Genomic DNA, 8,725 nt, shown 5'->3' on the forward strand with positions numbered 1-8,725 from the left:
CCTGGAAATCGTGACCGCCTCAGAAACACACAGGGGAGAGTTCTGCTCTGTCCTATAGGGCCACTATGACTCAGCGTTCGCTCGCATGATGGCAGTGAGTGTGTGTGTTTTCACTTTGTATCCTTTGATCTTGGAAGTAGCCACTGTAGGCGCCCTGCTTGTGGTCAAACACTGGCTCCTTATTGCGCACCAAGCTGCCCTGCTTCTTCTCCACCAGCTGCACTGCCAGCTTCTGCAGGCAGCGGGCTCAGTGCGCTATGGCATCGCTGTCCAGGCTAGCCGGTCCGGGGAGGCCCTCTACTTCCAGTTAGTGATGGATCACCTTGCTGATGGCAGAGTGCCCGGGGGCAGGTGCAGCTCAAACGTGTCAGCCAGCGAGCCCGTGCTGATGGAGTCATAGGCACCGCTGAGGTGAAGAGGCAGATCTCGTGCATCCTCCTGACCAGCAGGGTGCAGACTTGGCCTCCAGAGAAAGGACCCGTCCTTCATCATCCATCTATTCAGTGAGGATGGAACTCTGTTGGCAGGTCTTCTGGTCACCTGTCTTCAGGGCCTTGGAGGCAGTGACCTCATGTTCCCCCATTGACTCAGTGAGACCCCCCACGATGGCTTTTGTTTGCTGGTGCTAGAACACAGCTGGCTGATCGTGGGTCAACAGGGACCACTCTTGTAGTTAGCCATGGAGGGGTCTCCAGCCGGATGGCCGGCGCCAGAGAGACACATTGTAGAAGTTCAAGGTTGGAAGGTGCCCAACCAGCATCTGTTGGTGCTACGCTCTTCTGCTCTAGTTGTGCTCCTGTAGGCTGACCAGCAGCGGACCCTGCACCAGAAGCTCCTTGGCCTGGCCACCAGGCATTGATAGGTTTCAGTTTGGAGAGTTTTTCTGGGAGAAGGGGCTGGGAAATCGCTACAGCTGTGTTCAAATGGGAAGGGATCTAGGGAGAAAGATCGAGAATGACAAAGGCCCAGGCCTGCGTGGTGCCACTTCCTGTGATGTCGGCCGAGCCGCAATGCCTGGCATGAATGGACTTCAGAGAAACTAGTCCAAAGGCTGAGGTCAGGCTCGGTTAACATGGGGGGAAAGGCAAAGGGGCCACTAGACAGACACCCCCAGAAATCAGCAGACATCACCATGAAGGTCTGCGACACTGACCGTCCTGGTTCTCCAAGAGACAAAAAAGTCTTGTGGGTCCCCTGAGGCTCTTGGGATGGAGACAGCCTCCATTCCTTGTCCAGATGCCTCTTGACAGTGCCTGTCTCCCTGCCTAAACATCCAAACGTGTCTTCCATGTTTGCTTCCCTCGTTTCTAAAGGTATAACTTAGACAGCGTCCAACTCACCCTTTTTCATGTACGCTTCTGCCCAGGTGGACAACGGTTGTAATCACCACCACACTCCAGAGAGAGGACCGGTTCCTGGTTCCCAAAAGTTCCCCGGTGCCCCTTTGCAAACAAACCCTCCCCTCATCCCCAGGCCCTGGCCACCACTGAGCTGCTTCCTGCTCCCAGGCAGAATGTCATAAAAATGGAGTCCTGCCCACACTTTTGTGTCTGGCTCTCGTTACTTCGCCAAGCACCTTGGATAATCATTTGCATTCTTGAGTCTATTAATCGGCCGTACTTGTTGCTGTGTAGTATTCCGTTGTGTGGATGTATCAATGTGTGGTTCCATTTTCAGTTGAGCATGTAGATTGCTTTTCTCTCAGGCTCATTTTATAGAACTGACATATTTGTTGTTAGTGGCAATAGACAACAAAACACGGACTCCAACGATTCTACATGTACAGTCTAGTGACGTGGATCGTGTTCTTCCAGTTGCACACCTAATCTTACCCTCCTTTTCTGAGACGGCTCTTCCCTGCTAGCACATCCCCACTACCCCTTAAGGTTCTGGTCTAGTCTTTGAATTGCTGTTGTCAGTTTGATCCCATACAGGTGGTCCTTAAAAGAGCATCACGTTCAAGGTGGACATTTTGTTTTCCCCTACCTAAGCTAAAGTATTATTTGGTTTTAAGAAGACGCCCAGGCACACCAGCCTGTGTGATCATGAGGTGTTGATGGGATCAGGTATTAGGTATCAGGCATCAAAAAACAAAACATCATATCATTGAGAATGAGGGGCAGTGCGGAGTGGAGACCCAAAGGCCATCTGTAGGCAACTGGACATCCCCTTATAGAAGGGTCACGGGGAGGAGACGAGCCAGCCAGGGTGCGGTGCAGCAATGATGAAATATACAACTTTCCTCTAGTTCTTTAATGCTTCCTCCCCACCCACTCTCATGATCCCAATTCTAGCTTACAAAGCCGGATAGACCAGAGGATGTACACTGGTACAGATAGGAACTGGAAACACAGGAAATCCAGGACAGATGAACTCAGGACCAGTGTTGAGAGTGGTGATACCAGGAGGGTAGAGGGAAGGTGGGGTAGAAAGAGGGAACCGATTACAAGGATCTACATATAACCTACTCCCTGGGAGATGGACAACAGAAAAGTGGGTGAAGGGAGACATTGGACAGTGTAAGATAGGGCAAAATAATAATAATTTATAAATTATCAAGGGTTCATAAGGAAGGGGGGAGCAGGGAGGGAGGGGAAAATGAGGAGCTGATACCAACGGCTCAAGTAGAATGCAAATGTTTTGAGAATGATAAGGGCAACAAATACACTTGACACAATGGATGGATCGATGGATGGATGGATGGATGGATGGATGGATGGATGGATGGATGGATGGTGATAAGAGTTGTATGAGCCCTCAATAAAATGATTTATTAAAAAGATGAAGAAGAAGAAGAAGAAGACGCCCAAGTCCAATTTTGGCTTCAGGTTCTGAGATTTTCTCAGGGTAATCATTTCAGGGACTCAGTCCCCATAGCCCCAGAAAGTCAAAGATCCATGAGAATTTGAGGTTCTGTTCTGCATTCACCACCCCACACCCCACCACCCACCGTGATCAGGACTCTTTTATAGAAGCTTTGCTCAAAGCATTTGATAAGGTAGTTGGGCAGCATCTAGGTCTCCTGGGCTCACGGCAAAGAGGGCAGTTGTAAATTTTGCCTTTTGTGTGTCTAAGGCAGTGGTTCTCAACCTTTCTAATGCTGTGACCCTTTCATACACTTCCTCATGTTCAGGTGGCCCCCCCTCAACCATAAAATTATTTTCATTGCTACTTCATCACTGTAATTTTGCTACTGTTATGAATCATCATGTAAATATCTGATATGCAGGATGTATTGTCATTGTTCCAAATTGAACATAAAGCAGTGATGAATCACAAAACAATATGTAATTATATATTGTGAAATATTTGTGTTTTCCAATAGTCTTAGGTGATCCCTGTGAAAGGGTCATTCGACCCCCCCCAAAGGGGTCACGACCCACAGGCTGAGAACCCCAGCTCTGATGGTGGCCTACTTCCCTGCCATGACATTGACAATGTTCTTCCCAACAACCCAGCAAACCACAGCTTCCAAGCTCAGCTATCTCCTCAGAAGAAAGGGGCCAGCATCCATATAGCAGGCTCAGAGAAGGACTCCAATTGGCCCTGCTTGGGTCACATGTGAGTTCCTCACCCAATCCCACAACCAAGAGGAGGTAGCCTGAGGACTGATCCAGGCTCAACCACACGGAAGGCAGCTTGTGCTACCAGGGGAGAAGCGGAAGCACACGGAAACAATTGTGACGGCAGCCATTCTCTGTGTGACTTGATCAAATGACTCCTCCAGGGAGTGACAGCTAGACACCCCACGTGCAGCCACTGCTCGGACAGCCACCACTGCCACTCGGCCTCTCATTGCCAGAAAGGGAAGGGAGCCGGCTTCAGCGGATCTAGGAAGAGGACAAGCCTCGGTGCTGTGGGAATCCCCATCACAGCCAACCCACTCCTCTTTCTAGGGAGACACTGCTCTCGCTCGGCGGTTTCATCATTTGCTTCTTCTTCCAACTCACTTCCCGGGCTGAGCTCATCGTTCGTTCTTCCCCACACTGAGGTATAAAAGCATGAGGTTCCCAGATGTGCGATTGTTTACATTGCACAGAGCACTGGGCCATGCGTGGGGCTCTCGGCTCATCCCTGGATTCCTTCTCACCTCGCTCTTCGTCTCTGATGATTGCTACGAGCCAAATGATCATGGACAAGCCTGGTCATTACACTGTCTCTTAGCCTGGACTCGCCGCATGAAATATTTGGTTTCCTCATCAGAAAGAGGCCTCGGTTTCTTACTGGCTGATTGACTGTTAAAGAAAAACCAGGCTCTTGTTTGGCATGGAGTTTTCATTTGTTCGGGTTTTTTAATGTTTTTTCCAGCATGTCATGATTAATTCATCTTAAAATACCCCTGTGAGTGAGCTGGAATACTTGGGACCTCCCTCTTTTCCTTTGTCTTCTCTTTCCCTTTCGGCCTCCCAGTCCCACCTGGGCACAAGCATGCTCCTCCCTCGGAAGGTCACCAGATCCCTCTTGCACACAGGTGATCTGGGACCATCCTCTCCAAGGCGGGGGAGATTCAGATTTGGGGAAATAATAGCAGTATTTGCTTAAAATCGCTGGATGCTCTGAAACCATCTGCCTGTGCCAAATGCAAAATAGATAAATCACAAGGTATAAGCGAACAGAACCAGGCAACTTTCGTTGGCAAATGGGGTACTCACCAGCCAAAGAAGCTTTACCAGAATGATGCACTGGCATTACCATTATTACAATGAATGCCACACGGAATCACTTCCTCTTTCTCCCAGCACTTTCCTATCTACCAACCCATGGGCTTTCCTACCACCACATACAAAGGAAGCAGGATAGGGAGTGTGGTTCCTTCCATTTTGCAAGTGGAGATCAGGTAGGAAGTCGGTATGGGACCACCCTAGAGCTGATGTCTTGCCAACATGCGCTTCTCCTGGCCCACATATCCCCAGCACTGCTGTCATACAAAGGCAGATAGCAACAAGGCAAGTTCCTTTCCAATGCCTGGAAGCCTGCCGAGCCGAGAACATAACCCCATTTTACAGGTGAATAAATTGAAACGGGAAAGGTCACCCCACAGTCAGTAGAAATCATCCCAGCGCCTGACCACGATAGACACAGAAGTAAACGCTCCCTAGACCCAGCGTGTCTTTCTCCTGTCGCCCACGATAGGATGATTTTCGATCGGCACACTTGATGGGAACGGATGTCCCGTCGAGCAGGAGGAAAAGGTGCATGTTTCCTCACGCAATCCCACCGTGCCTCAGAAAAGCAGAAAGTATAAATACACAGATGATTCCTTAGACCCTCCGACTGTGGGTGGGACTGTGAAATTCACAAAACCTACCATTGGCACTCTGAATCTTTGGATGTTGGGTTTCCTTCAAGACAACAGAGACATGAACATGGCTCTCTCACGGGACACTCAAGAGTTATGGGTCCTCTGCCTGGGCCCCATGGGAATTTAAGAGAAAAATAAAAAGACAAAGATCTTTATGAACAATGTGGAAGACAGGGATTACGGCTAGATGACCAAAAACACAGGGCAAGTACCATAACCAGCCGTGATCCATTCATTTGCTCATCAGCTCAATCGCCATCCACTAATACAATTCTGGACTGACCTTCAGGTTCTGATGAGGATTCGATGAGAAGATGTGTATGCTTGAGAAACCCAGCCAAGCACCCGTTCCATAGTGCTTCTCTGGGTCCTCGTCCTGAGCCACCTTGGAGCAACACTGGGAGAGGAAAGCACAGGGAGAAGAGTGGGGGTAAAAAGCTGGGATAGACAGGGCCTTCTTGCATGCAAACTCCTCAGGAATCGAAGACACAGCATTGCTATGGCATTTTCCACAATGCTCACAACACAAGCCTGCAACTGAGCATGCCTGGGGTTTACAGAAGCTTGCAGCGTGAGAGGTTCTGGAACATCCGGGAAGGACAAGAGTGATTCTGGCTCTGCAGTTTCCTAGCCACGGGCCCTCGCCTCTCTGGCCCTGTTTTCTCGTTTGTAAAGCAAAGGGGGAAAGATGAGGTGTTTTCTAAAGACCTTTCAGAGTCTGCACACCTGTGAGCTCGGGTTTTCCTTGTATGAATCCCCACATCTTCCTCTCCGTAATTTCAGCCCATTTCATCTTGGCGTCAGCTGGCCTTCTTCTTCCCAAGGGAATACTAAGCTCCCTCTCCTGTAGCTCTTTGTCTCTCACCTGGCCTCCTGCTGGGGAAGAGATGGAAGAGCTCCCTGGTGTAATTGGTGGGTGGGATGGGACCAATCTCATCAAACCTAGGTGCTTCCAGCCAGTTCCAGTGTTGTCGGTGCTGTCCTGCAGAAGCCAGGGGGTGGGGGTGCGAGTTTCAATTGACTGGAGGTCGCAGGAAGCACACCAGGGCTTAACTCCAGAAGGCTTTCTCCCTGTACAGGTTCACCTTAAGAAATGGACACCCAAGAGGCACTCAGAGTGGTCTCCGGGGACTACCATCTCCTTTTGATCTCAACTCTTCAAGCATTCAGGGAAGAACATGTGTATTCCACATTGGCCAAGGTCCTGCAGCCACCCCACCTGGCACAAGCTCACCACATGCCCCTTGGTACAGCTGAAGCAACTTTGGCGAGAGTGGTTAAAACATCTTCCAGGGTTAGAGGAGTGAGCTAGCATTCCAGCCCAGGCAAATTGGAACCAGGAGACTGCTGGGGACTCGCTAGTCAGAGAGAGGCCCTGGTACACAGGAGATTTCCTCAGAGAGCAGCCAGGGGATGGAGTAAAAGGAGAAGGCAGAGAAAGGGTCCTAGAAGCAGCAGCAGAGATGCCAGTCCCAGGAAGGCAGCCATCTATAGACTGTAAGGTTTAGGGAACATGGCCCCATGGGGTAGGATGCTGCCTGTCTACCTCCTGCTTGCCCAAGAGGTCATTACTCATCAGCCCAGCACAACCCAAGGCTAAGCATGGAGCTTGGGACCTGGGTCCCAATTTCAATAGCTCAGGAATGACTACGGAGGGTGAATGCCTAATTCCTGCAAATGTGCTGAATGAGCATGTTGAAAGCCTGCATGAAGGAGCCCCCAGAGAAAACACACCCAGAATGCTCCTCACAAGCAAGGATGGAGAGACTTCAGCTTGTTTACGTTGACTTGCCATTGGGCCTGTGTCAGTCTGGGTACTTTAGAGAACCAAATCCACAGAAACCCATGTATAAGAGAGAGTTTTATATAAAGGTTAAGTGCACATCAAGAAAACATCCCAACCCAGTGCTGCCCAAGCCCATGTCCAACATGAACCCATATGTCCGACACCAATCCCCAAAGTCCTCCTCCATCTCACAAAACACACACTATGACGCCGACTGCAGGAGGAAAGCCGAATCAGCGAACATGTAAGCAGCTCAGCACTGGCAGGGGTCTCCACACGGCTGCTCCAGCACCCAGGGCTGCATGGGGGTGGGTCCATGTGGCTTCTCCTTGGGGATGTCTTGCAGTAAGTGAGCCTTGCCAGCTGAAGCAGGGAACTGGCTAAGGAAGCTGCACCCTGGTCCAACCATCAGAAAGCAAGAGACCCGAGAACTAGAAAGGCGAGGCTCACCAAGCCATTTATCCCTCTGCCCTTCAATTAACCCCACCTGTGTTTATTGGTCAGGTTGGCACAACAAACTAACTACCTCAGGGTCCATCACTGGAGAAGGGCATCCTGTTGGTACCACCCAGGATCGGCAACGATAAGGGAGAGCCATGTGTCCCCGAGGTCAACTGACAAGGCATGCTCACGATGGACTGGAGCATGCCCACGCTCCTGAAGACGGCTCGGGACCGGGTAACGCTTTGTTCTGTTAGACCCAAGGTTGCCAGGAGTCATGCCGATGCACTGCCAGCAAACACCACCACACAATGCTTTGTTCGGAGAACAGCTAACAGCTAAGCCCGGGCTCTGTGCCAGGCACCGTGCCAAGTGCTCCGGATGCCCAAGGGAAGGAGACACAGTCCCGTTCTCTTGTTGCTGAAGGTCTGATTGGGCACACAGACACTCTCGGGCGCGTGGAGGAGCGGTGGCCCCGGCCCAGGGAGCCTCTTACCGCCGTTCACCTCCATTCTGTCCCCTTTCCCGCTTCCCCTTCCTGGGCAAATGAGGGAGGCAGATGCCCCACTTCCACCCTACCTACCAAGTGCTCTCCTCCCATCTGATCTCCAACCTCCTGTGACCCCCACTTGCTCACCCTTCACTTCAGGTGTGGTCAAAAGGTCCTTTGTCCCCGGGGACTGTGGGAAATTCCTTCCTTCCTCCCTGCGTGGGGACCTGCCAGTCTTAATAGGTTCATATTTGATTGTCTACAGATGGAAGGTCAATTCTCAAAAACCCCCGGCCCTGGGTCTGAATTGTTTCTTTAAGTCCCTCCAAGTCTCTACAGGATCCTGGCCAAGACTGGAGCGAGGCTGCCCTGGAAATCTGTCAGGCCCCAGGCTACGGGAGGAGGGACTCAAAACACAGACTCGACTCTCCAGGACGAGGTTCGCAGGGGTGCCTTGTCCCTGCGTGGTTTGAAGAGCAACACAGACATCAGGCAGAGGTGCCCAGATCTTTACGGGGGCATTTAAAGCACGCACGTGCACACACACATGAAAAGGCAGCACACTTAACGTGTCCAGTCTTCCGTTTGCCGCAATCCTGTTTTCCGAAACCTTCTGCGGGTCACCCACGCCTGCTGTGACCACTCTGGCCCCACCTTTCTCCTGCTCAGAGGCTCTTGCCAAAAGAAAGCCAGGGGCTTTCTGAGA

Source organism: Echinops telfairi, unplaced genomic scaffold (assembly GCF_000313985.2).
Source record: "Echinops telfairi isolate 266 unplaced genomic scaffold, ASM31398v2 ScPeMD7_70;HRSCAF=299, whole genome shotgun sequence".
Taxonomy (NCBI): Eukaryota; Metazoa; Chordata; class Mammalia; order Afrosoricida; family Tenrecidae; genus Echinops; species Echinops telfairi.